The sequence below is a fragment of the Anolis carolinensis genome, chromosome 2, assembly GCF_035594765.1.
Source record: "Anolis carolinensis isolate JA03-04 chromosome 2, rAnoCar3.1.pri, whole genome shotgun sequence".
NCBI classification, from domain to species: Eukaryota; Metazoa; Chordata; class Lepidosauria; order Squamata; family Dactyloidae; genus Anolis; species Anolis carolinensis.
Window position 1 is genome coordinate 80613081 of NC_085842.1, and position 27061 is coordinate 80640141.

A 27061-nucleotide genomic window follows, 5' to 3' on the forward strand; every position below is an offset into this window, starting at 1 on the left:
ATTGAGAACTAAAAACGCCCGTAGGAAACAAAGAACAGGGCAAACACTTGACTTCAGTGTGATAAGTAACAAAAAACAGCTCAGTTTGAGCTTAAACGGTTCAAAGGGATAAACCGGGTTAAACAGAAGTATAATCCGGATTAAATAAAAGTGCTTACTTCAGCCTGGCAAACAATGCAAACAAAAGGGAAACAGCAGGAGACAAAATGTAAACAACAGACTGGTGGCAGATTCCTCTCTGCTACTCAGAAACAGCAGGGGAATAAACCAGGCTTGTTTATTCCTTCCTGCAGCGAGCGAAAGAGTGGTCGTAGTCAGGATTCAGTTTAGGGTTCAGCAGCCAACGATATCCAGGTCCAGGCACAGCAGTCAGGGTAACGGCAGTCAGCAGGGTCCCAATCCGGTCCAGAGGTCTACAGCCAAGCGAAGTCTTCAAGAAATCCAAAGGTCTCACCGATAGCCAGCAGAAGGGATAATCCGGAATCGAATTCAGTCAGTCCAGCGTCAATTCAGTGCGAGTAGGTATTGCCCGTCAAAAAGACGACGGAGGTCAAGCTATCGAGATTAAACACAAGTTGCACAGAGAAAAACCCCACACAGTTCCTCCCTCCGTCTATGCCCAGTGTCCTTGGTAAACTTACGTATCCAGTAACGAATCACACCCGTCTTCAGGAAGTTCCCAAACAAAAGCCCAAGCGTCCGTCCAGATTACCTTGCCCAACGCAATTAGACATTGGTCCCAAACCCCATTTTATCTCAGTTCAAGCTCATCATCGCTGTCAGCTGCCATCCCAATTCCAGGCACCCCAACATCATCATCCCCATCAGAGCTTAAGCACCTTTGACTACGCCCCACAGCATCCCCAGCTGTGGATCCCGCCCCATCCCTCCAGCCAGTCCATGGGTCTGATCCTGCAACCCGCCAATCACCTCCCATGCTTTCATTGCCTGTTTCCCCAACACCCAAATCCTCCCTCACACGAGTCCATTCCATGTCGTCCTCCTCCGAGCTGGCCATCTCTTCCTCCAAACCCTGAGAAAAACCCTCAAATGACTCCTCATCTGTCGGGTCTGTAAACAAATCCTGGAGCCGTTTCCTTTCACGCTCCTCGAAAGAGTCTGACTCTCGAGGAGTCTTATGACCCCTTCTTCTATTACCGGAGCCCGAAGGCTCAACCATAACAGAGACTCTATTGTAATTACTACATAGCATTACTGCGCATGGAACTACTTTTTCTGTCAAATTTTTTGTATAATATGATGTTTTGGTGCTTAATTTGTATAATGATTACCTAATTTGATGTTTAATCGGCTTTTCCTGAATCCCTTCTTATTATCCAACATATTCACTTATCCTGGTGGCCTGTTTATGTTGGATAAGTGAGAGTCTATTGATAATCTTATATTATCTGCTTAGAACTGGATTATATGAGGCCCCTTCTTCACAGCTGTATAAAATGCACACTGAAATGGATTATATGGTAGTGTGGAGTCAAGATAATCCAGTGCAAAGCAGATAATATAAGATTATAAATGGGTTATATAGCTGTGTTGAAGGGCCTTGAGTCTACACTGCCATATAATCCAGTGCAAATTAGATAATCTGTGGAAGAAGTCTAAGTGAGGCCTAAATCTGCCTGTCCCCTAACTGAACCCTGGCTGTCCCTTGGCTTGCTAGGAGTTGGTTGCTAGGAGACGAAGTGGGCAGAGATTAGCCCTCTAAACTGGCAGCAATTGGATAAAAAAAATTATTGCTCTCCCTCTAATTAGGACTTTGTTTTTCTTTTCTTTTTGTTGTATCAACCTGGAGGCATGGATGATGGGTTGTGTTGTCAAATTTCGAGGTTGGGGGGCCTGTACTTTTGTTGTTTTGTGAGTCGCCGTGATGCCATCACTCTTTTATATATATAGATAGTGCTTATCATAGCTTTGTATGTACCCTACAGTACCTACCTTTCCTCATAGCTTGTGTGTTTATCCTTTATAGTCTTTATAGCCTTCATTCTCAATATAGTTTTATTTCTGTATTATTTCAGCAATTTTACCTCATATTATTAAAATGACTGTTTCCTGTGTTTAATAAATATATTTTTGGTTATCTTTAATCAACTTCTAGAGTATTTACTTTGGGGTTTGAGGTATAATTAAAGGGTAAACCGAAGCCACTTGGGTAGCCAGACCTAGAGATAGCCATTTTCCCCCAGCGTGCCTTCACACCTATAGTATACGTATATATACAGTAGAGTCTCACTTATCCAACACTCATTTATCCAACATTCTGGATTATCCAACGCATTTTTGTAGTCAATGTTTCCAATATATTGTGATATTTTGGTGCTAAATTCATAAATACAGTAATTACTACATAGCATTATTGCGTATTGAACTACTTTTTCTGCCAAATTTGTTGTCTAACATGATGTTTTGGTGCTTCATTTATAAAATCATAACCTAATTTGATGTTTAATAGGCTTTTCCTTAATGCCTCCTTATTATCCAACATATTCGCTTATCCAACATTCTGCGGGCCCATTTATGTTGGATAAGTGAGACTCTACTGTAGTCTGTTTTTGTATGCATCAACTTCTTGTGATACATCTGAGGGAACTAAATGATAAATATAGAAGTGAGCTAACTCATTTCTAGGTGCGTTAGGCACTCAGTTTGGATTTCATAGCCCACCACTCAATCCATCACCCTTTGTGTAATCCACGCCACTGCTTGCCTGTGTAGCTCCTGCTAGTTCTCAGTTGGTAGTTCCATTTGGGCATCTATTACCCCAAAAGCTTTTGCTCAGCCAGCCAAGGCACAGAGTAATCTCTTCTCAGGATTACTGTGGTGCAGTTGTAGGAGAGTGAGTTGCTTGGAGGAGTGGTTTGTCAGCTCTAATCCTGCAGATGTTTCAAATTTAAGCTCAAGGAGCCATACCTAGCATGACTAACAGGGATTCTGGGAGCCAAAGTCCAAAACACCTGGAGAACCAAACCAGTGGCTTTGAGCATGTTTGGATAGGATCTTTCAAGACAATGTGCTTGAAGACAGCCAGGCCTTCATAAATAAGGGACAAATGATACAATCCATACTTGAGGTGATTGTACTTCCCTTGAAGACTCAAATCTTCTGCTTGAGTATACAATAGGGCGTCCACTTTTGCGGGGGGAAACCACAAATATTGAAACCACTATTTTTAACCTGGGATAGGGCCTCTCAAGTAAAACTTCTAGCAGAGGCTGATCAGAGAGTAGCACAAAAAAAATCTAGAGATTCCTAGATAGAAGGTATTTATCAAATCTGCGTATAATCAAATTTGTCAAGGTTAAACCCGCAAATGTGGAGGGTTGACTGTACATGTGGTGCATTCAGGCTCAAATTGGATGCTCAGGTTTCACTGTTAGCAAATATGTGGAGAATATGTGGCAAGTCAACTGAACTCTTCCCATGTGATGTCAGTGCTGGCCATGGTAACACATGCTTTTTAGACACATCTCATTTGGCTTATATTTCATTTCTGACAAGTGTTTGTACGTCTCTCCATTTCCAAAATGCTGGAGCCAGATTATTGACTAGGGCTGGTTACATCCCACTTCCTTGTTATGCCAGCTAAACTAGCTATGCCTCCATTTCCAGGTACAATTCAAAGCTGTAGTTATAAATCTATAAAAACCCCCTATGACTTGAAACCAGGCTATCTGGAGAAATTTATTGTCCTTGTGAACCTGCCGATATCTTCAAGGAGGGCATTTATTTATTTACTTACTTTACTTATATCCCACCCTTCTCACCCTGAAGGGGATTCAGGGTGGCTCACAACAAGGCACAATTCAATGGGCCATCTCTTCATTCTCCTCTGAAGCATAATTTTTGAGGATGTCAGAGAGGGCCTTCTTTTTGTCTGCTCCCAGGATGTGAAACATTCTTCAAATGAGCCTATTCTGGCATCCTCCCAGTTTTCCTTCCCCTAGCAGGCAACAACATACCCAATTCAGACCAGTCATTGACATTTATGCTGAGGCCCCTTCCACACAGCTCAATAAAATCCCACATTATCTGCTTTGAACTGGAATATATGGCAGTGTGGACTCAAATAACCCAGTTTAAAGCAGATATTGTGGGATTTTCTGCTGTGATATTTTGGGATATAGGGCTGTGTGAAAGGGCCCTAAGTTGTTGAAAGAGATTTAACTGCTTGGCCATTGCTGTTTCTCTCATTTTAATTGGGGTTATTTTTATTTGAACATATTATTCTTAGTAGCTTCCAGAGCTCTTCATGGAAGAAACGTGGGATAGACATTTAAATTGATAGTGGACAGCAAAGACTGGCCCACCACAGAATTGATGATCCGAATTGGGAGAGTCGGCTTTGAGCCAGCCTCCAAGATTCTCCAATTGCATCTAAAACCTACTTCTGTTAAGTGCATAAATGCTGTAAACATCCAATGTCCTTTTATAGTTTGACAAAATATTCAATCAATCAAAAATAAAGTTACAAGAAATGCATATACAACAAAGGGCCAGAGACAACTAAAGTCCTTTTGCAATGGATTTTGTGTAAATGAATGACCAAGGGGAAGGGCTGCTGAAAAGGGAAAAGTAGGGTGATCCAGTACTTTCAGTTGGGATGGGGTCAAAACTTCTTGGATTGTACAATGAATGCAATTTGACACTAATTTCCATAATTGAATGCTATGAAATCATGGTAGGTGTAGTTTGGTGAGAAGAGTCATGAATAGAGGGCAAAAAGGAGAAATGTGTCAAGAGGAAGGTATATCACGCAAATCTTTCTCCTAACCGCCTTCCACCTGGAAATCAATGTCCTCATTGGAAGGGCCATGCGGATCCAGAATAGGTCTCTACAGTCACTTACAGACCTGCCATCAAGACTCTGGAAGACAATCATAGTTGGCCATCAGTGATCGCCCATGATGCTGATGACCATGAGCTTAGTTAGGCACTAACCCTCTTGCTGCAAGTAGGCAACACAAAATGCAGAGCTAACCTTAGGAAATGGGGCTACAAAGTGGAGTCCATGACATGTGAGTGTGGGGAAGATCAAATCACAGACCACCTATTGCAATGCAGTCTGAGTCTGCCACATGTACCTTTTACAGCAACACCAGAGGCACTCCAAGTGGCCAATTACTAGTCAAAGCCATTTCGCATAATGCCAAGTTTTAAACTTTGTGTTTCTAAATATATTACAACAGTACCCTCGGTTTGCTTCTGACATGATAAATAAACCAGCCTTCTTTGGGAGAGAAGGCGAAAGACCATGGACTTCATCAGATGGAGGTCCATTAGCCGAGGGACAGTAGGGGTAACTATTGGGCAGTGGGGGAAACTGTCCTTTCCTGCATCCCCACAGTGTTGCCTCTCTGCCCCTGGCCTCATCCCGTACTGTCCCCGGCTTAGTCAATGAGAGCACGGGTGGTGACCTATATTCTCTTAACATGCTGTCTAAATGCAGCCAGGACAGAGCCCAGATGGAGCCCCCTGGGAAAGAGTCCTATGTCATGTAATGGGCTCTGGTGGGCTGCGTCTTGGCTGCATCTCCACAGTGTCCTAGGACAGGGAAAAATCAATTTGTGTGTGTGTGGAGCGACTTGAGAAACTGCAAGTCACTTCTGGTGTGAGAGAACTGGCCGTCTGCAAGGACGTTCCCCGGGGGACGCCTGGATGTTTGATGTTTTGCCATTCTGTGGGCGGCTTCTCTCATGTCCCTAAATGGGGAGCTAGAGCTGACAGACGGGAGCTCACCCCGCTCTTCCCGGATTTGAACATGACCCAACAATGTGATGTGGCAGCTAAAAAAGCCAATTGGATTTTGGCCTGCATAAATAGTAGTATAGTTTCTAGATCCAGGGAATTCATGCTACCCTCTATTCTGCCTTGGTCAGCCCAGACCTGGAATCACACTGTGTCCAATTCTGGGCACCACAAAAGAAAGGAGATGTTGACAAGCTGGAAGGTGTCCAGAGGCGGGCAACTCAAATGATCAAGGGTTTGGAGTACAAGCCCTGTGAGGAGCGGCTTAAAGAACTGGGCATGTTTAGCCTGCAGAAGAGAAGGCTGAGAGGAGACATGATAGCCATGTATAAATATGTGAGAGGAAGCCATAGGGAGGAGGGAGCAATATTTTTTTCTGCTGCTCTGGAGACGTGGAACAACGGCTTCAAACTCCAAGAAAGGAGATTCCACCTGAACATCAGGAAGAACTTTCTCACTGTGAGAGCTGTTCGGCAGTGGAACTCTCTCTCTCTGCCCCGGACTGTGGTGGAGGCTCTTTCTTTGGAGGCTTTTAAGCAGATACTGGATGGCCATCTGTCAAGGGTGCTTTAAATGCGCTTTCCTGCTTCTTGGCAAAATGGGGTTGGACTGGATGGCCCATGAGGTCTCTTCCAGATCTAGTATTCCATGATTCTATGAACCACCGACCTTTTGGTTAGCAGTCAGCACAAGGGTTTAATCCAGGCATGGGCAAACATGGGCCCTCCAGGTGTTTTGGACTTCCAACTCCCACAATTCCTAACAGCTGGTAGGCTGTTAGGAGTTGTGGGAGTTGAAGTCCAAAACACCTGGAGAGCTCAAGTTTGCCCATGCCTGGTTTAACCCATGGCGCCACCGGGGGCTCCAGCCCTGTGTGATGAGGTTGCTTGTAAACAATAATATACAACTCTCTGGGTTGCATTGCCCTGAGCCACAGCAGTTAAAAGTGGTGCCAAAGATGGACTCATTGTCCCGTGTAGACACGCCTTTGCTCTCCACTCAGCCATATCCTCCCATCCCATTGGTTCTAGGAAAAGAGCCAATTAAAGTCTCCTCGCGTTGGATTTTGTGTAGACGAATTACCAAGGGGGAAAGATGCTGAGAAGGGAAGAGTAGGGTGATCCAGTACTCCCTGTTGGGATGAAGTCAAAACACAAAGTTAAAAAAACTTGGCATGAGACTAAATGTCCCTTGAGCAGTAGGTGGCCACTTGGAGTGCCTGTGGTGTCGCTGTGAGAAGGTCCTCCACTGTGCAAGTGGCAGGGCTCAGACTGCATTGTAGTAGCTGGTCTGTGGTGCGCTCTTCTCCGCACTCGCATGTGTTGGACTCCACGTTGTGGCCCCGTTTCTTAAGCTTGGCTCTGCATCTGGCGGCGCCCTTGCTCTCCATGGAGCCAACCATGCCCTCTCATCCCGTGGGTTCCAGGAAAAGGATGCCAAATGCCCAGTTGGTCTGGACGGCGAGGGTAGGGGGGGGGGCGTCCCCCGTCCTTGGCAGATGGCCTTTACCCAGTGCGCATTGTTTCCCTGTAGTCTTCTCTCTCGCTCTCGCTCTCCTTTATCCCTTGTAATTGGATCCTGGAGGGAGGGGGGAGGAGGAGGAGGAGGAGGGCTGGCTGCTTCTCTGCGGCGGGGCGGAGTGTGCTTCCATTGGGAGGAAGGGGAAGGGGAAGGCGTGGGGGGAGAGGCCGAAGAGTCCCGAGGCTTTGGCCCGCGCCTCCCTCCTTCCCTCCCTCCCTCCCTTGCTCGCTCGCTCGCTCGCCTGCCAAGCGTTGGATTTCATTGTTCGGGGCTGATGTCACTCCCAGTTGTCACAGACGCCTCTCCCGGTGACAATGTGGGACTAGGAGGCACAAAGGAGCCCTCCGGACAGAGCCCCAAGGTAAGGGGAGGGGGGGGGTGCCGGCTTGGGGGCCCCTGGGAGACCGCGGAAGGATGAGCCAAGGCAGGGCAGGCTCGTTCCCTCCCCAAGATCCCCCAGATCGGAAGCCTTGTCCTATTCCCGCTTGCCGCAAGCGAGGCTCTGGTCCGGGAAGGGAAAAAGTTTGGAGGGACGCGACTTCCCTGCCCGGGGGAGGGCTCTGAGGGTCTTTCCCCGGCGCTGGGACTGCGCTTGGGATCTGGCTTGGCGGACCAGCCTCCCTCCGTCCTCCGTCCCTCCGGCTCCCGCTTTGTCCTGCCCGGAGTTTGCCGCCACTTCCCCGCCAGGCGCGTGGGTTGGATGGGCTTCCTCGTGCTCTTCTCCTGGGTCTCCCGAGAAGGGTCCCAACTTTGCTCCCCTTTCTGTTCCCCTTCCCGCCAACTTTATCCTCCTTTCTTCTCGGGGAGTCGAAGCCTTGATCCAGTACTCCCAGTTGGGATGGGGTTCATATCTTCTCGGGGTGGAATTAATGCAACGTGTAGTGGAAGGCTTTCATGGCCGGAATCACTGGGTTGCGGTGAGTTTTCCGGGCTGCATGGCCACTTCCACTCGCTCCACAGCTCCACTCGCTGCCGATAAGTTTCCGGTCCCAATTCAAGGTGCAAGTTATCACGCCTATAAAGCCCTAAAGGGTTCAGGCCCTGCCTATCTTCGCAAGGGCATCTTCCCCCACGAACCTGCAGGACTGGGGAGGCTCTGCTCTCGCTCCCACCTCCCTCACAAGCCCAGTTGATGGGGACCACGAGGGAGAGGGTTTTCTTGGTGGTGGACCCCCAGCTCTGGAGCTCTCTCCCCAGGGAGATTGGGCTGGCGCCCACCCTGTCCACCTTTCCTAAAGATCTAAAATCTTGGATGTTCCACTATGCTTTTGATGAGGCAGTCCCATAGATAAGTTTGGCCCGGCCATGGCCTAAGTCTAGCCCTTGCCCTTTACCAGAGATATAGGGCTTTATTTTGCACTGCCCTCCACTCCCAATTTCATCATCTGGCTCCTGTCCTTGCAACTGAATGGCACTAGTTCTGCTACGCCCCTCAGAATTGTTTACTATTTATGCCAGTGTTGGCTCGATGGTGTTTTATATTGTGTTATTTTGTGTGCTGCCTATTTTGTTTGTTATGATGTTGTTTTTATGAATCCTGTGCTGTATTTTAACTGTGCTGATCAAGCTTGTCCCCATGTGAGCCACCCGGAGTCCCTTTCGAGGAGATGGAGGCGGGATATAAAAATAAAGTTGTTTTTATTATTATTATTATTCTCTCCTGATGTTTTGGTCGTATCTATGGCAGGCATCTTGATGGGGACATGAGAGAAGCCTCCCACAAGGATAGAAAAAACATCTGGGCATCCCCGTGGATAACGTTTTTTGCAATTTTCTCACACCAGAAGCGACTTGCAGTTTCTCAATTCACCCCTGACATGACAAAACAAAAATCCTCAGAGGTTGTGAGGTACATTGCAAACTAGGCAAGGGGGTTTTATATATCCGTGGAAGGTCCAGGGTGGGAGAAAGAACTGAGGCAAGTGTGAATGTTGTAATTAATCACCTTGATTAGCATTTGATGGCCTAGCAGCTTCAAGGCCTGGCTGATTCCTGCCTGGGGGAATCGTTTGTTGGACAGAAGTGCTGGACCACTCTAACATGTCAGACCACACAGAGAAGCCACTGAAACCCACAAGCATGTGGACTATTTCAATAGAAAGGAGGAAACCAAGAAAATGAACAAAATCTGGCTACCAGTATTAAAAAAATCAAGACAGTAAATAAAGAACAACACTCTGAAAACAGAGCAATTCCAGACATGAAATGATCAGGGCCCGCTAACTTCTCCCAACAAAGAATCCCCCCAGGCAGGAAGCAGCCAGGCTTTGAAGCTGCCAGGCTTTTCAATGCTAATCAGTGTGATCAATTGCAGCCTCACACTTGCCTCAAGCAGACAAGAGTTCTTTCTACCACCATGGCCCTTCCACAGATATATAAACCCCACTTGCCTAGTTTCCAACAGATTTCACAACCTCTAAGGATGCCTGCCATAGATGTGGGGGAAACGTTAGGAGATAATGCTTCTGGAACATGGCCATACTTCCCAGAAAACTCAGAGCAACCCAGAATTAATGCAGTTTGGCACCACTAACTGCTCCGGCTCCAAGCGATCTTTGGCAGAGAAAATGACAGACCTTGTGAAACTACAGCTCCCACTCGGTCCCAGTGCATTGAGCTATAACAGTCCAAGAGGTAACAAGCTGCATTCATTTTACAGCTTAGCTGCACCCAAAGAGTGTTCAGTGCTGAAGGTAGAGCATTTGTGGGGGATGAGGCTGGGTGGGGGTCTCTCTGGAAGCCCCTTGATTCCCTCTTGCTCCCCATTCCCTTCTCTAGAGGGGGCTCCAGATCCCCTCCTCCACGGCCACCCTCCCTTTGCTGGGCATCCTTCTCATGCCACTCTATTCTCAGCTCTCTCCTGGTGCTGGCCACCTGCCCTTTCCATTTGTTTCCCTTTCCAAAAGCAGGAGGCTTTTATAGCTCCAACCTGTCAGCACAATGGGGGCTCCTAAGCTCTTAGGACTTCTCCCTACTTTTTGCCAGTGTGCCTCCTTCTATTGTGGGGAATTGTTTGCCTCATGCCTGGCATCTCACAGCCAATCCTCAGGGAAAGGTTCATTTTTAGTCCCTTGTTCTTCACAGCCCTGTCTCTCCCCTTGCCTCTTGTGTCCCTTATATCTCTGCCCCATTCATCTTCTTTCCTGCCCTATTTCCAAGCTGGCAGCGCTGGCTGACAACGGGCCCAGATTGCCATTAGGGTAATTCCCTCGGGGACAGGCTGGGTGATGAATCCCAACTGGGTTCCTTCTTCCATTTGCCACACAGCCTCCATTTCCCGCACCTGCCCCCTTCCTTTGGTGGCTGGCTGCACCCCAACCCCCCACATGCACCCTTTTGTTCCCAAACACTGCTGAATGCCTCCCCTCCCCACTCCGTTACTGACCGAGACCGTACATATCACGTACAATATGCAAAAAGTGACGAGAGAGTTGGCAATGGTACAACCAACGGAAATGGACCTTGCCTCAGCCAGACATGTCTTGCAGCAGAGACGCTGCAAGGAATTCTAATATACTCAATTCCCCAGCTATTTTCTCCCCCTTGCCTTGTGGAATAGAACACACTCAATGCTTGTTAGCAGTGGCGATCCTGAAACAAATTCTTTTTGTTGCCTATTTAGTTGCCCCACTGTTATGGGGAGGGAACGATTCAGGCCGCAAAGATTGTTGTGTATTTAGACTCAGAGGTCTTTTGGATGTTTATACAAGTTCTGTTGAAATTAATGGGTGGGTAGCAAGCATGGGCAAACTTGGGCCCTCCCTCCAGGTGTTTTGGCCTTCAACTGCCACCATTCCTAACAGACTCGGGCCCTTTCCTTTTCCCCCTCAACCATTTAAGCAGCTGAGGGCGAAAAGGAAGGGGCCTGAGGTTTTCAGGAATGGTGGGAGTTGAAGTCAAACACACCTGGAGGGCCTAAATTTGTCCATGCCTGATATATAGGCTTATTTTTAGTGAAAAAATAAAGTGTTAAGTCTTCAAATTCAAGCCACTTCCTAAGTTAAATGAGAAGGCAATGTACCAAATGAGTCTGAGAGTTTCATTTTTGCCCTTAACCCATCATAAAAAAAGCCCCAGAACCAATGGCAGGTAGTGAAAGCAATATAGGTAAAGGTAAAGGTTTCCCCTGACGTTAAGTCTAGTTGTGTCCGACTCTGGAGGTTGGTGCTCATCTCCATTTCTAAGCCATAGAGCCGGCCTTGTCCGTATACACCTCCAAGGTCATGTGGCCGGCATGACTTCATGGAGCACCGTTACCATCCCGCCGGAGCAGTACCTATTGATCTACTCACATTTGCATGTTTTCGAACTGCTAGGTTGGCAGAAGCTGGAGCTAACAGTGGGAGCTCACCCCGCTCCCCGGATTTGAACTGCCAGCCTTTCGGTCAGCAAGTTCAACAGCTCAGCGGTTTCACCCGCTGCTCCATCAGGGGCTCCCTTTAGCAATATATGATACCTAAATAAATAAGAGAGATAAATGTACCCATATTGTTGCTACTATTTCTTCATGACAGAACAAAACCTTAAAGCATTTGAGAGTTAAGGATATTTTTTCACTCTTTCCATGGACATTTTGGCAGACCTTATGCCCAGCTGGAATGGTCTTCCCCAAAGAGACATCCTTAGTTTCAAAGCAGAACTGCCCAGCAGATGTTTTACAGCAATTCTCCAAATGGCTGGAACATATTTTGTTTGTTTTGAAATGATGGCTCCTGCCTGTGAGGATTTGAGCAGCATCCTCCTGCACCATTGCTTCTAATTAAAGACAAAACATTTAGGATACTGTGTTCTGTTTCATGTGATCGGCATACTCCTTCATAAGGCCTTCTCTTAAGGATGCCTGTGGGGTATTTTCTACAGCGAGAGCACTGTTCCAGCAGAGTCATCATCCTGCTTATGGTGCTTTTATAGCCTTGGCTCAATTTTCCAAATTCCCTTTTGTCCCGAAACATTTGCTCCTTTGTCCTTTTAACATCCACACATCCTCCACCCTGTCCTGTCCATGCAATTTGTGTACGAAACATCAATATTCAGAGCAGCTCTGAGGTCATCTTTCTAAGGGCTCCTACTTTCCTCCTCTTCACTATTCAGGGAACACACCAAGAATTGTTCTTGTGCTCCATCCAGTAAGAGATCCCTCTCATGAGAAAGCTCGGGGTGAGCCGGGGAGGATTAATGAGAAAGCTGCCCACGTAAGCAAGCTTCCACTGGCAGCTTATTAAAACTATGTTATTCTTTGTGCCCTTCAGCTGCGTTTGTAAGAAACAGGAGAAGAGATCTTAAGAGTGGCTTTGTGAAAAAGTTGAGATCCAATCAATGACACAGATGCCTCAAGAAAGACTTTGCCTTTGTGTATTTTTAGAGAGATAGCATAAAATCGCCACGCACTTGGGATTTATCATATTTTCATCACATGACGATGTAAATAGTACAAGACTCAGATGTCTGTTCTCCAACAGCTCCAATAATGTGTGATAAAAAGATGCGTTGCAAATAGGTGTAACCACTGGTTTCTTTAGGAGTTCTGTTTTATATTCCTTCCATTAAACAAGTGATTTGTGTGTGATACTCTTTTTAGGATTACTCAGGTTGGAGGAGATTCTGAACAATCCATTCTTAGCCAAGAACAGCTTGCAGGCAAGAAGAGGACCAACACCAATATTGGCTCTGTCATCATGATAACAGTAGCACAATGGGTTAAACCCTTGTGCCTGCTGTACTGCTGACCTTAAGGTTGGGTTGCTGACCTGAAGGTTGCCAGTTCGGATCTGTAAGACATGGTGAGCTCCCGTCTGTCAGCTCTAGCTTGCGGGGACATGAGAGAAGCCTCCCAGCTAACACGTTCAAGCATCCCCTGGGCAACGTCTCTGTGGACGGCCAATTCTCTCACACCAGAAGTGACTTACAGTATGTTCTCAAGTCACTTCTGACAAGATTTTTTTAAAAATCATGATAACAGACACCCCCCCCCCCCCCCCCGCAATAATTGGAAGAGTTGCTTATTTGATTACATTTTTCAGAACACCTTTCTGGGAGATTTTGGGGATTATTGTCCAAAAAGGAAGTTTTCTCAGGTCTGGTTCTGTGTCTCAGTTTCTCAATCAATGCAGTGAAAATGGTTTGAACTTGGTAAATGTTTGAAGGGACGCATTGCAGAACTAGCTCAATGAGGATAACCAAGTTGATGCTAGGAAATTGAGAAGAATTCTATCAAAGAAACAAAATGAGATATTAAATCAAGTTGTGGAACATCACAGCCAGGACTGAACAACAATTCGGAACCTTTTCTTTGCCATAAAACAAAATGAAACAATTTCTTCAAGTGCTGTGTATACTTCCCGCAACATCCATTGCTTTGTGTGTCACTAAAAATGAACTGCAGTCCAGAGAAAATGGCATATTTTTAATTTTGAGCTTTAGATACAAACTTTTTAAAGCAACAATTTTTTTTGTGTCAGGAGCAACTTGAGAAATTGCAAGTCGCTTCTGGTGTGAGAATTGGCCGTCTACAAGGACGTTGCCCAGGGGACGCCCAGATGTTTTGATGTTTTACCACCCTTGTGAGGCTTCTTTCATGTCCCTGCATGGGGAGCTGGAGCTGACAGAGGGAGCTCATCTGCACTCTCCCCGGATTTGAACTGCTGACCTGTCAGTCAGCAGTCCTGCCGGCACAAGGGTTTAACCCATTGCGCCACTGGGGTAATACATAATCTATTCTGATTGTGAATTTTTGAGAAGACAGCTGTTTTAAGCATAGGTTTTTTTTTTCTTGCTTGAATTATTACAGGTTGAATTATTTCAGGCCAGGCCTTAACTGATCTTATGTTCTGCATAAAAATGACTCAAAAGCTGGTTTAAAATTATATTTTTCATCTTGTTGTTACTTAATTTGGCAGAATTGATTCTGAAAATGAAACAGCCTTTGAAACAAGAGTTCACTTTTATTGAACACTTGTATGTAGAGCATAACCTTAACAGAAAGGAGTCCTAACCAACAGGCAAAACATTTTCTTTTTATAATTTTAACAGTGAAGCTTTGAGAATTTTCTCAAATTTGTTTTTACAAATTAGATTTTTTGAGGAAATAGTTATCTGTTTAGCAATGCCCTTGTGACTTTTATCTCATAGCAACAAGTTTTTCTATGTCTTCTTTAATTTTAGTGCATTCCAGACAACCTCATCACAGACCCTTTGCAAACCAGAGTTCATGGAAAATGTGTTTCCTGTGTAAGATTTAAGTGGGACTAGATATTGACTGCAGGCTCCCATAAAATGCAGTAAACTTCGTGCCAACAAAAGCTAGCTACTGTGACCTGCTAACAGTCTGGGTCACAGCGTTTACTTCTAAGTTATGGATTTTAGATAATTGAAAATCACTTTTACATTGTATGTGTTGGAAGCAGCAAAAATGCTGAGGTTGATATTCTTAAGGGGCATTTTTATTGTTGATGGCTCACAGCAATATCTAGTCATATGTTCACCCATTCCTGTGGTGGATTTTTTTAATGGAATATAACCATTTTTTACCATGAGCTTTGAACCTTTCATGAGGAAAAGGAAGGATTATTGTTAAATCCTCCCACTTCTAAGTTTGATGAAAAATCTAACACAATAAGAATACTCTGAGAGCAAAGAGTACACACATGGAAAGTTTCAACAATCGATAGGTAAGGAAAACAAACAAGAGGGGAAAAATGTATATTAGCAGTAATGGCCTGCTTTTGGAAATCTGTAATTGTATTTTTTTAGCTTTGAAGATAGGAAATGCAAACCCTAAACTATCTTTTAAAATATATTGTATAAAGGGTACTTTTCTATCTTTTGATCCTTGATTTAGTGTCATAATTATTACACTGATTTTCCACTTGTCATAATTCATTCCAGAATTATGAAGCTACAGTCCTAGGCAGATATACATAGGAATAAGCCTCACTTAAGCTGCTTTGAGTCTCCTTTGCGGAGAGAAAAATCAGGGTATAAATAAACATCATCATCCTCACCTGGCCACAGTGGTGTGTATTTCTAACTGGACATTCATAAGATGGTACAGTGAGATTCACATAACCATGGAATTGATATCATTGGTTTAATTCACCTGTGCCTAATGAAAATTGGTCTCTCTAGAAATATGCTAGGTTCTCCAGGGCAACTCTGTGGTTTGCTAGGATCGGAAGTCGGGTTATTTAATAGCATTTAGTTGTGGGCATGATTTCAAGTGGAAATCCATCCCTATAGATATGAAGATCTTACTGTACTCAGAAAATAAAAGTATATGCATGACAAATAGGAAATTAATTATTTCTGTGGAAATGAAATAGCAAAAGACACTAGCCAAGCTCTTCCTGATAGAGAGGTTTTCTGTATCAGGAATTCTCCATTGAATTTCATTGATCCTGACTGGGTGGTTGTGGTCTTCATGGCTTGCAAAAAGTCCTTGCTCAGCCCCTGGGACCCCCAGGTAGGGCTGGAGAAAAAGATGCCACCTGAAACCTTGGGGAGCCACTGCTGATGGGTTTACGATACTGAGCCAGGTGAACCAGTAGTCTGACTTGATATGAGCCAACTTTCTAAGATGTTTGGATCACTCCTGAAAAATCATTAGAATAAGCAATGAATTGCCTGCAGTTTTTCCTCATAAGGAATGAGTGGATTCAGAGCATAACATCAGGGCAGAAATGCAAAGCTTGTCTCAGCATAATAAATAGGAATACCCCCAATGCAATAGGGCTGGCTTATCACATTTTAAATTAAGCAGAGCAATACACATTGCTGCTTCTCTCCTCTGGAAATGCCCTTAACTCTACCATTCTAAAATAACCTGGCTGTTTCAGGGCATATCCTGTGTGTGCCAGACCACAGTCTTCCTGGTGACATGAAGAGGCATAGAGTAGCAGCGGTGAACATAGTTGGAGGTGCAAAGGATGGGTGTTGTGTAGTTAGGCAAAGTATGCTGCAACCTAATTAGCAGAAACAACTTAGAAATCACTGACATTTTAACATTATAAATCAAAAGTCTAAATATACCAGTAAGTAGTCTAGTAAGCATTTTGTGTGTATATATGTTTGTGTGTTGACATGTCTGTATGTATGTACATTTTCAAATAAAAGAGATAAATGCCCAACAAATTTGACAGAAAAAGTAGTTCAATACACAGTAATGTTATGTTGTAATTAGTGTATTTACAAATTTCGCACCAAAATATCACAATATATTGAAATCATTGACTACAAAAATGGCTTGGATTATCCAGAGGCTTGGATAAGCGAGGCTTGGATAAGCGAGACTCTACTGTATTTAAAGTACAGCAAATTTGTTCACATAGAAAATAAATGGCCCCTCTCCAGTCAGGAAAATAATGTAGTCATGGCTAAGTGGAGAAAGAAATGATACTTAAGGGAAAAAAGCATAGAAAACTAAAACCTTTCTGAATACAATATGTGCAACAGAGAAAACTGATTTAGGGAAGCATCATTCTTCTTCATTGTCAATAATCTCTTATTCCTGTGTACACATTGGAAAGAACACTTTTAAAAGTGAGTACTTTTGCTTTGTCCTGATTAGTTTGGTAAAATATTATTTTCCTTGTAGTTTCCTGACTCAGAATAATAGAATCAAAGAACCACAGAGTTGGAAGAGGCCACAAGAGCTAGCCAGTCCAACCCCATTCTATCATGCAGGAACACAATCAAAGCACTCCCATCAGATGGCCACCCAGTCTCTGCTTTAAAAAGGACTTCTTGGTTCTGGTTATGATAAGAGCTGGAAATTAAACGGAAAAGGCTAGAATTTCTCTTGGATGTGTGACTGCATTCTAGCTTCTTGTAAGATCCCAATACAGTAGGGGGATATATTCCAAGCCCCTCCATGGATACCTGAAATGGTGAGTAATAGTGAACACTATATTTTGATTATACTTGTCCAAAAGCATACTAGAAAATTTTATTGGAAGACGTAGAAGGTTCACAAACACTTCCAAGGATGGGATATTTTTTGGAGTGTGTGTAACTGAAGTCATGGATTTCGAATCTCTGGATAAGGGAAATTGTACTACTGTACTTTTGACCTTGCTGGCTGAAATTAATGTCATTGACTTATTTTAACAGAAAGTGTAGTTTTAGAGGCAGCATGAGATTTCTCATTCTCCTTTTGTCTTTTTTATACTGAACATTTTATACTGAAACAGACTAAGAAGGCTGTCTCCCTGAAAAGTGTTATCTTGAACTGTGGTTACCTTGCAATACATTGGCCACAGGACTGATTTGAAGACTATTCTATCCTTCCTTTAGATGCATTCTGGACATATTTGTCTCCAAATAGTGAAACTTTTTCCATTATGAATTGTTGTTTATCTGTGTATAAGTGTGATTTAAACAAAAGATTATGCTCGCAAATATACACTGAAATATACCTTATTTGAAGATGCACAGTTGACACTTATGAAGAAAGATTTTGAAAACACACTAAACATAACAAAGCCACTTCAAATGACTGTAGTTTGCAGAGTTGATAGGTGATTCCAAGGGAGTACTATTTGTGGATTTTAGAAGAGGAATTTCATTAGAATGAATGGACTATCAGAACCATTTTTGCTTCTTAAACTGCTTCAGGAATATTGTCCATGAACTTCTGATACATTATGGAATCAGGGCATATGTACATTTAATTTATACAGAGTATTTACAATTACATTTGAAAGTGGTCTTACAGTAGTTGTTCTGTGCCTTCAAATCATTTGTGACTTATGGTGGCCCTATTGCAAGATTTTTTGGGGCTGAGACTCTGTGATTTGTTCAAGGCCACCCAGTGAGTTTCCATATTTAGCCCAGGTTCCCATTAGGTTTCTCTTACAGCACTACTGTGCTATTTATATAGGTAAGGTAAAGATTTCCCCTGACATTAAGTCCAGTCATGTCTGACTCTGGGGTTGGTGCTCATCTCCATTTCTAAGCCAAAGAGCCGGTGTTGTCCATAGACACCTCCAAGGTCATGTGGCTGGCATGACTGCATGGGGCGCCGTTACCTTCCCACCGGAGTGGTACATATTGATCTACTCACATTTGCATGTTTTCGAACTGCTAGGTTGGCAGAAGCTGGAGCTAACAGCGGGTGCTCACTCCGCTCCCGGGATTTGAACCTGGGACCTTTTGGTCTGCAAGTTCAGCAGCTCCGTGTTTGAACACACTTCGCCACCCAGGCTCCTTTATATATGTACCTGAAAAAGGGAACTGCAGTTGGTAAAGCTTTCCTGTGTATAATATGTTTAAGCAGCAAAATATTGCTTACAAAAAAACCCCAGTGTTGTTATGGTAAGGAAGAGGAATCATGGCTCGAAGACTGCAGACCTATTCAGTGAAGCTCCATGTGAGCTTCAGATGATGCCCAGTGTGGACTTTTTTCCCTTCTTCAGCTGGTAAAATATAGCTCTCTCCTCATACTCGCCTAGCCTTTGACAGTAAGCTGGGTGCTTTGATGGAGAGCCCTGCTGAGCCCTGGGAGCCAAACTGCTGTCAATGGATCAGGGACTAATAAGAGGTGTGGGCTGATGATCCTTTCCATTGGCAGATACTGTCACTCATGCCATCTGCTCTCTTTCTAAACTGCCATTTGCTCAGACTGTCCACAGCATCTCTGCTCTCTGTGAGCTCGCAACAGCTAAACATGGGATTTCCCATTTTGCTGAAATTGCTTTGCCCTAGTTTTCAGGAGGTAGGGAATTGCTCCCTACACGCAGAACAAATTCATTCAACTATACGGTATATCTAGGCCAAATTACTTTTGCTGCTGAATTCTAAGCATGTTTCTCAGGGTAGATACAGACAAGCGATTTACAATCATTCTAAACAGTTTAGAATAATTTGGCATGTATAAGACAATTTAAAACACTGTAGTGTACTATGCAGAATTCAAAAACATTTTTATATTGTTGTTGTATGTCTTTAAGTTGTTTTCACCCTTTGGGAACCCTAAGGTGACCTTATCACAGGATTTCCTAAGGTGAAGAGTGTGTGACTTGCCTAAGATCATGGCCAAGTGGGGATTTGAACCCTTTCTCCAAAGTCTTAGTCCAGTGCTCAAACCACTATGTCACTTTGGATTGTTACGTTTATATATGTGACCCTAAGTTTGGATTGGATCATGTGACCTCAAAATGAATTCAGCCAAGCATTTGGTATTGTATTTGTAGAGATATTATTGTGAGTTTCAAAGGGTTGATTGTTTGCTATGCATTTTTTCTATTCTTTTTTTAAAAATGTCATTTTATGGCCACTCTACAGGCCTATTATCATAGCTGTCTTTCATCCAACGGGAACAGTTTTTGTGGACCTTACGGCAGCCTATGACACGGTGCAACATAGAAAAATGCTGCATAAAGTCTACCATATCACCCGGGACTTTGACTTAACAAAAACTGTCCAGACCCTCTTAGAAAACCGCAGCTTCTATGTGGAGTTTCAGGGCCAGAAAAGCAGATGGAGGAGGCAAAAGAATGGTTTACCCCAAGGCAGCGTTCTTGCACCAACCTTATTTAACATCTTCACGAACGATCAGCCACTACCACCACTCACAAAGAGCTTTATATATGCTGATGACCTTGGCCTTACAACACAAGCAAAAGATTTTGAAACAGTTGAAAAGCAACTCACCAATGCCTTGAAAGATCTCTCCAGCTACTACAAAGAGAACCACCTGAAGCCTAACCCTGCCAAGACACAAGTGTGTGCTTTCCACCTATGTAACCGCGAAGCCAACAGGAAACTGAAAGTTACTTGGGAAGGCCAAGAGCTCGAACACTGTTTCCATCCTAAGTACCTTGGTGTCACCTTAGACCGAACACTAACATATAGGAAACACTGCATGAACACCAAGCACAAAGTAGCTGCACACAATAACATCCTGTGGAAACTGACTGGCAGCACATGGGGAGAAGACCCACAAGTAATAAGAACATCAGCCCTGGCCTTGTCTTTCTCAACTGCAGAGTATGCCTGTCCTGTTTGGCACAAGTCTGCCCATGCAAAGCAGGTGGACATAGCACTGAATGAAACATGCAGAATCATCACGGGATGCCTTAAACCTACACCTGTTGATAAACTCTACAAGTTAGCTGGCATTGCCCCTCCTGACGTGCGACGGGAAGTTGCTGCTAACGGTGAGAGAAAAAAGGTCGAACATTGTGAAAGCCACCCACTGCATGGCTATCACCCTCCTCCCACCAGACTCAAATCAAGGAAGGGCTTCATGAGAACCACCACTCCTCTTGATGTTCCTCCAGCAACAGCAAGGGTGTCTCTCTGGGCAGCTAAACCTGGCAATTCTAACTGGATGGCCCCCCAAGAGGGTCTTCCTCCAGGGGCAAACCAGGAATGGGCAACTTGGAAGTCCCTGAACAGACTCAGAAGCGGAGTGGGCAGATCAAAAGACAACTTGGCAAGGTGGCACTACCTGGAGGAATCCTCCACCTTGTGTGACTGTGGAGCTGAACAAACAACTCAGCATATGTATGCTTGCCCACAATGCCCTGCCTCATGTACGGAGGAAGAGTTGTTTAAAGCTACAGACAATGCGGTTGCTGTTGCCCACTTTTGGTCCAAAACTATTTAGTTGCTTGTGATTTCTTTTCTTTTTTATTTTATTTCCATTATTTGAAATGTATTTGCTGTACCAATGCTTTTGACACGAAATAAATAGCTGTCTTGTGTCTTACTGTTTTTTAAAAAAAATGCTACCAGTAGCCTTACAGAAATGAACATTTGCTCATTGTCCTACGTTTTCTTCATTTCTTCCTCCTGTGAGCAAACCACATATTCTGCCGCAGAATTTAAAATATACTACTTTATAGATTTTTGTTTTAAAAGCACAGTGAAATGTCTCTGATAATCACTTGAGGAGCCTCTGCAGGGATAAAAATAACTGTACTGGGATTATAGGCATAATGGTCCAAATTCCAAATTAACCCTCACTGCTGTTACATCATTGATTTTACTGCCCAAACTTCCCTGCTAAGTCAGATCTGAGCCAGTCTCTTTGGTCACCAACAAAAGCTCAGGGTATAAATGGGATTAAATGCTTAATAAGGTTGTATTTCAATCACATGCACAGAGTTATATTGATCATCTACTTTGGTATGAGGAATTTTCTGCTCAGAATATATTACTGTAATGGATCATGTGAGAGGCCAATATGAATGTGTGGTAAATTAGCATGTACAGTTTGAGGCAAATTGAAATACATATTTTATTATTTCATGTGTAGCATAGAAGTAGATTTAGCCAGTATGCATTCAACAATAATAAATTCTGCCTATGACAATTATCCTGTGCTTGCTCCCTTTTTTTCAAAATCTCTAATTTTTCTGCCCTGTTTTGCCTATATAGCTCAGTGTTGATCTGTTTCACGGTAATAACTGTGAAAATCTGGCATGGAACAAAAGCAGAAGCATCTCTTCAAGGAGAATGTTAATGTTGGCATAATTTGTTTAAATCAAAATAATATTTGGCTAAGACACAAAGACTATAAACTATTATTTTGGCAATGGTTCAATACTTTACGGCACTGTTTTGGAAACAGATGTTCTGCTGCTAGTTGGCTTGTAGATGACAGTAATAAATTATGGTCAGACAGTTTATTAATATATTTAACTGAAAGATAAAAAGTGATCACATTGGAAGAAATGGGACTATGTTTTTGGAGCCCCTATTTAATTGTGCTGTACAGTATTTACTTCCAAAGTAGTTGTTATACTCCAGAAACGTCATGTTTGTGGCTGCCACAAACTACATATGTTGAATGTGTGAAGACTGTTTCTCCCTGTGGCGCAGCAGGTTAAACCACTGAGCTGTTGAACTTACTGACCGAAACGTCAGCGGTTCAAATTCAAGGAGCAAGGTAACCCTAGCTGTTAGCCCTAGCTTTGGCCAAACTAGCAGTTCAAAAACATGCAAATGTGAGTAGATCAATAGGTACTGCTCCGGTGGGAAGGTAACAGCATTCCCTGCAGTCATTCCGGCCACATGACCTTGGAGGTGTCCACGGACAACGCTGGCTCTTCAGCTTAGAAATGGAGATGAGCACCAACCTCCCAGAGTCAGACACAACTAGACTTAATGTCAGGGGAAAACCTTTACCATAATGTTAACAAGTTAACACTGGTGTTGGTAAGAGGTTTTATAGACTGATTTGAACAAATTGTGTTATATTTTTATTAGAAGACTTGTAGAATTGTCTTGCCCTGTGGCATGTTACATTGTCCCAATAGGCTAGTTTGGTTAGGACAGAATATAAGACTCTCTTCAGAAACACTACAATTGTGAAATTTTCTCCTAAGAGAAGTGAGACTGCCCCCATCTTAGTTGGGCCTCTGGTTTTTGGTTTCTAAAACTAGCTTATAACATGGTTTCTCATCTCTTTTTTAGTGTATATATTTTCTTGTGCATGCTAATGTGTTAGCACAGTAGTATCACCTGTTCATAGACAGTAGCTTTCGAGAACTTGCCAGGAAAAGTTTCCTTTGTAAAAATGATGTAGCACAGGACTGAATTGTTGTTGTATGTTTATCTTGAATGGGTCCTACATTGATCTTAACTTGCCATAACAAAACTTCATGCAAATGGCAAGGCTGCAAGAACCCAGCTTAGCCTGTATATGGTTCCATGGGGGTGACTAACCACGGCATGCAGATGTGGCAGATTACTTAAGGGAAGGAACAAGTCCCATTTATAAGTCTCAACCATGTTTCCTTATCAACATCTAGAGTTGTTTCAGCAGAGTTATATGCTTTTGGGGTGAGGGGGAGGAGGGCAGCAACATGGGGCTTTTTTAAGTGCCCTTGAATGATTCTGAAGAGCTGTATTGTTTCTAGTGGAAATATATTTTGCTTAGACAACACAGGGAAGTTCATGGTTTCTGAAGAATCTTAGAGAACATTATGGTCCTTAGCACAAAGCTAAGCTACTAAGTTAATGGTCTTTACTGAGCAATATGCCATGAAAATAATTTCTGTCATATTTTCTGTATTTATCTCTTATTTATTATTCATCCATGAACAGTGATATAAACTGAATGGGGGGAAGCTTCTCCCAAATAGTCCTGACTCAGCTTTGAAATCAGTGCCAAAATATCTGGAAGTTATTTACATTCTTATCAAATTTGTAAATACATTTTGTTGCACTGACCCAGAGAACATGTGTAGTTTCCTTTTATATGCCAGCAAGAATCCTTGATTCAAAGTCACCTATTTTAAACTATAGTATTTGTACCTGAAATAGAACTTGCCTCCTTTAACAGAAAGAAATAAAGGAAAGAAAGGAAAAGAAAAGAAAAGAAAAGCAGCACTGGTACAGTTATGTATACCGGCAATTTAATGTTCAGAATTGGTTCTGACTGGGAGAAGTGTTGTAGAGGGTAGAAGATATGTTTCCAGACAGTAATCGCTTAGTCAGTAAAACTTAGATATGCACTATTTACACATTCCAGTGTAAAAAAAATGGTTCTGAAATGTTTGTGTTTATGTGCAAATCGACAACTTGCATATAAGGTATTGCCGTATAACCTAGACTGTGTGTTACAGTTGTAATCACTTTTGTAGTTGCTAGGACTTCTGTTTGATATTTAGAAATACATGCTTCCTTTTTGACATAATCTTACCATAAGGAACAGCTAAGACTCAAAATGTGTCAAGGCCCTTTCATAAATGTGAACTACTTTGGATTCCCTCCTACTTTCCTTTTTTGGCGAAGTGCTTAAAAAAGGCCAGCGCTTTTAGGGCCAAACTTGTATCTGGGTCCTATAATTGTGTGTGCCTTCAAATTGCCTGTCAACACATGGTGACTCCATGAATTCCATAGAGTTTCTTTGGCAAGAAACACTCAGCAGTGATTTTGCCTGTTCCTTACTATGCTATCTAGCCTATAGCACCTGGTATTCCTTGGTGGTCTCATATATAAGTACTAACAAGGGCTGACTCTGCTTAGAATCATAGAATCCAGCCTCTGCTTAAAAGCCTCCAAAGAAGGAGCGTCCACCACATTCCGAGGCAGAGAGTTCCACTGCTGAACAGCTCTTAAAGTTAGGGAGTTCTTCCGCATTTTCAGGTGGAATCTCCTTTCCTGTAGTTTGAAGCCATTGTTCCACATCCTAGTCTCCAGGGCAGCAGAAAACAAGCTTGCTCCCTCCTCCCCATGACTTCCCTTCACATATTTATACATATTAGACAAGTGTCAAGGACAGAACGCCACAAGATTCAAAGTAACAGAGTTTATTAGATTACAGAACTCAAAAATGCCCGTAAAACACAAGGGCCAGGCAGTTTTTGCCTTTAGGAGCAAAAAGGGGCAAAAGTAAATGTTCAAAAGATAAACCGGATTAAACCGGAGTTTAATCCGGGTAAAAACAAACTGCTTGCTTCAGCCTGGGTATAAACGAAACGAAAGCCAAGGAACAAAAGATACAAAGAATGCAACTAATTGGCAGCAGATTCCTCTCTGCTGCCAACACTGTGCTTAGAGTAACTTGCGTCGCTCCCCCACACACACAGCAGACAGGATCTCCAACACGAGTAAATCAGCCAAGGATTGTAGCAGTTGAGTAGACCAGTTCCGTTCCGTAGATCAAAGCCAGAAGCAGACGTTTGTAGTTTTTCCAAGTCCAAGAAGGGGAGAAGACAAGCCGTGGTCAGTTCAGTCCGAGTTCTCAAAGCAGGAGATGGCGTCCGTCAAGAAGACGACGGAGGGTCAAGCTAATAAGAGTAAGCACAGGTTTGCACAAACAAATGCCCACACAATCCCTCCCGCCGTCTGACCCTGGATTCCAATCAACTTACGTCACAGCACAGGAAAGCACACAAGTCTTCAGGGAAGCGTCCCACACACACACGGATCCCAAGCGTTTGCCCAGATTACCTTGCCCAACGCAATTTGCAATTGCTCCCAAGCCCCATTTTATGCCAGTTACAAATCTTCATCACTGTCAGCTGTCCTCCTTAACCCGGGCGTTTCCTCATCACTTTCCTCGTCAGAGCTGGAACACCTCTGACTACGCCCAACAGCATCTCCAGCTGTGGATCCCGTCCCATCCCTCCAGCTAAACCATGGGTCTAATCCTGAAGGTCCCCATTCATCTTCTGTCCCATCATGGCCAGTGGCACCCACTTCCTCCCTTACCCAAGTCCAATCCATCTCATCCTCCTCTGAGCTAACCAGCCCCTCCTCCATTCTCTCCGTAAACCCTTCGAAAGACTCCTCGTCAGATGGTGCTGCAAATATGTCTCGCAGTCTTTTTCTCTCTCGCTCCTCGAGAGTATCTGACTCTCGAGGAGTCTTACGCCCACGTCTGTCAGTAACAGAGCCATGAGGCTCAATCATAACACTATCCCCTCTCACAAAGGCCTCCTCCCCCGATGGCGGAGAAGTGGCAGTGATACCCTCCGCTATAGCACCACGACGACTAGAGGTATCAAGTTTCAACAGCGAGCGATGAAAGACTGGATGGACCTTTAAACTAGACGGTAAACGCAAACGAAACGCAACAGAAGAAATCTTTTTAACGATAGGAAAGGGACCCAAATACCGAGGCGCAAACTTTCCCCCAGCCTGTTTAATATGTTTGGAAGATAACCACACCAAATCCCCTTCTTCCAACTCCTCCCCTGCCTGCCTGTGGCGGTCAGCCTGAGTCTTCTGCGTTGCCTTAGCTTCCAACAGTAAGCGACGGGCAACATCATGCAATGCAGCCATTTCCGAAGAGCGGTACACAGGGTCCGAAGAGACCACATTGGTCGACGGCGCCACACCTCCCCGTGGGTGAAAACCATAAGTTAGTTCAAATGGCGTATGCTGACTAGACGTGTGCACCGCATTGTTGTAAGCAAATTCCGCCACCGGTAACCACTTTACCCAAGCCGTGGGTTGATCTAAACAAAAACAACGCAGATACTGCTCTAAGAGCCCATTAACCCGTTCCGACTGTCCATCCGTTTGCGGATGGAAAGCTGAAGACACGTTTAACTTAGTCCCCAAACACTCATGGAAGTGTTTCCAAAAGCGTGACACAAATTGCGGAGCCCTATCTGAAATAATCACCTCGGGTGCTCCGTGCAAACGATAGATGTGCTTTGTAAATAGTAAGGCCAACGTAGGGGCCGCCGGAATGGTTGAACAAGGAATAAAATGAGCCAGTTTACTAAATAAATCCACCACCACCCAAATACAAGTATAACCCCCAGACTTAGGCAAATCTGAAATAAAATCCATGGAAATGATTTGCCATGGCCTCTCCGGAACAGGTAAAGACGATAACAACCCTCTAGGGCGCCCAACAGGCGTCTTACTCTGCTGACAAACGGCGCAGCTGTCACAAAAGCGCAGAATGTCTTGCCGCATCTTTGGCCACCAGTAGCTCCTGGTGATAAGCTGTACGGTCTTGAACCTGCCAAAGTGCCCAGCCATGGGTTCGTCATGGTGGGCTCTAATCACCTCCAACCTGAGGGTCCCTACTGGTACGTAAACCTGCCCCCTACGCACCAATACCCCGTCTTGATCCTGGAGATGCGGCAGTATGGTACGGTTACCTGCAGAGAGCAGCATCAGTTGCTCCTGAGTCCACACATCATCCTTCTGAGCCTCAAGGATCTGGTCATGTAACCCAAGCTCATTATCTACAACACACAGAGAGGCAGTAGGCAAGATGGTCTGACATACTACCTGCTCATTGGTCTTAAATTCCGGCTTGCGGGATAAAGCATCGGCCCGCAAGTTTGCCTTCCCCTCCACGAACTGCACC

General features: G+C 44.0%; 1 protein-coding gene across 3 annotated transcripts in view; it reads left to right on the top strand.

The window, feature by feature from the left end:
- Positions 1-7409: 7409 nt before the first annotated feature.
- pcbp4 (poly(rC) binding protein 4) overlaps positions 7410-27061 on the top strand; it is a 97479-nt gene continuing 77827 nt past the window's right edge. Inside the window, exon 1 of one of the 3 annotated variants that reach the window (XM_062970061.1) lies at positions 7410-7645. The gene's annotated coding sequence lies outside the window, so the exon portion shown is untranslated. The remainder of the gene's footprint in view (positions 7646-27061) is intronic. The other 2 variants (XM_062970062.1, XM_003217567.4) reach the window with 2 other exon arrangements.